Consider the following 2,500-nt stretch of genomic DNA (forward strand, 5'->3'; position numbering starts at 1 on the left):
GACGTGCTCTTCCTGGAACAACGCGCTGAAAATGGCAACTAAACCCAATGAATTCACAACGATTTAATAAAACAGTGTTCTCATGTTATGTAATATGGAAGTCCTAATCATAGTTATTAACCGTGCATTGCTGTTTGAGCTGCGCGCTGAATGAATACCGTTAAACTGGAGCACTTTGCTAGTGCGTTATTTAACTCAAAGAAACGCATCCTATATGAGATTAATCAGATACAAAATAAACATAAAATTACAAATGATATCTGCACAAAATGAAGCGAATGCACAAGTGAACTTGAACTAAGACGTGCCATTCAGAATGACTCATGTCGTGGACGCGCTATTTCTGGAGCAACGCGACTATGGCAGCTAAACCCAAATAATTCACAATATTTTATTACAATATTGTTCTCTTTATAATGTTATGTAATATGACAGTCCAATAGTCATAATTAGTCGTGCATTGCCGTTAGAGCTGCGCGCGCTGAAACTGAAGAGGATCACCGTAAGCTTTAGCCTACTACATCAATTCTTAATCAAAAGCATCCTATATGAGATAAATAAATCAAATATAAATACGTTAGGCCTACACAAAATAAACACAACATTACAACTTACATTTGCACAAAACAAAAGGCTGCGAATGCACACGCAAACTTATAGTCATGATGAAGGTGTAAAATGGTCCCAAACATAACTCCGGCGTGCTCGCTATACATGTTTTGCGGTTGAGCAGCACGCACACGCATGAAGACCTGCTTAATCCATGATCGATACGTTTTATCGATTAAATGTATTATCGACAATTAATCGATCGTCGATTAATCGTTAACATCCCTAACTCTCACCTAGGGATGGGTATCGTTAAGGTTTTAACGGTATTACTACTCTTACCGATACTCCTTATCGATCCGGTACTTTAACGGTATTCTTATCGGTTCTTTTCGTTATTTTAAAAAAAAATGGGAAAATTTATTTAGAACATAATTAATATTGCTTTATATTCTGAAATGTTAAATATATATAAAAGCAATGCTTTAACAAAACAAATAAAACATGTATGTTATGTAGAAGGGTGCAGGGTTTTGTGTTTTATATACAGAAGACATAGGACACCAAAAACAAAGTACAAACACATGGTGTAAAAAAAAAAAAAAACAGTGCTTTAATTTCAGTAATCATATACTCTCACCCATATACTCTCACCCATACTCTTTAACCCATACTTTTTAACCCATACTCTTTAACCCTCACTCTCACCCATACTCTCACTCTCACCTAGAGATGCACCGATTGATCGGCTGGTGACCGGAATTGGCCGATTTTCACGTGATCGGCCGTGACCGGCGACCGGCCGGTCAGTCTGACAAATACCGATTTTATGCTGGTCAAATGCACTCGGGCGCCGCATGATTAACACCGCGCAACATCAGCATCACACGTGCACACGGAACACACATGTAGGAAACCTCGTGAATTACGTCCGTTCAGACCGCAAGCGCATATTTTTTATTCGCCGTGAATGAGTGCATTCACAACGGGAGCAGGAGCAGCGCGTGAGCGTCGCGAGCAGTGAAGCGCGTGTTTCGGCGCAGTCTATTTGCTGCACTGCTCACGCTCAATTAAAGGGAAAGCACACTCTTGATGGACAAAATAGCCTAAATAGGGTTTCACAAAAAAAGTTTTGAATTTGCGTGTTTTAACAAGAACTGGAGTAGGCAATGTCAGAAAAGAAAACGAAGACTAATATTTATAGAAAATGTACCCATTTAAACTTGTTTTATTATTCAGTTTGTACAAGTGATTGCAATAGGCCTGTGTGTGTGTGCTTTGAGAAATATCTTTATACTGCAAGGCTATATTTATTTAATTTTTTATTTATATATTATTTTATCGCCATTCCCTGTTTTCATACAGACGTTTAGTTTGCTAAATACATGTATAAAAAAATGATTGGGTATTGAATGTGAAAAGGAAATGGTTCTTCCATAACACTGCACTTTAGATGTGTGTGAATTACCCACACCTGGAGTCATTTATATAGTTCTATTTTATAGCGTTTATCTGTTCAAAAAAATATGTACTATGCAAATTGTAAAATGTTCTATTACAGAAAAGATATAAAATAAATATTTGTGTGTGCTGTAAAGTGGTTAGAAAAAATGAAATCGGAATCGGCTAAAATCGGTATCGGCAGGTCAAACTTAATGAAAAATCGGAAATCGGAATCGGCCCAGAAAATTGTAATCGGTGCATCTCTACTCTCACCCATATACTCTTTAACATATACTCTTTAACATATACTCTCACCCATATACTCTTTAACATATACTCTTTAACATATACTCTCACCCATACTCTCACCCATACTCTCACCCATACTCTCACCCATACTCTCACCCATACTCTCACCCATACTCTCACCCATACTCTCACCCATACTCTCACCCATACTCTTTAACATATACTCTCACCCATACTCTTTAACATATACTCTCACCCA

The 2,500-nt window shown here is 37.5% G+C and overlaps 1 protein-coding gene across 5 annotated transcripts in view; it reads right to left on the bottom strand.

The window, feature by feature from the left end:
- The window catches only part of dennd4b (DENN/MADD domain containing 4B), a 53,644-nt gene that overhangs the window by 45,773 nt on the left and 5,371 nt on the right, over positions 1-2,500 (bottom strand). The gene's annotated exons all lie outside the window — the stretch shown is intronic.

The sequence above is a fragment of the Leuciscus leuciscus genome (genome assembly GCF_965113295.1).
Source record: "Leuciscus leuciscus genome assembly, chromosome: 20".
NCBI classification, from domain to species: Eukaryota; Metazoa; Chordata; class Actinopteri; order Cypriniformes; family Leuciscidae; genus Leuciscus; species Leuciscus leuciscus.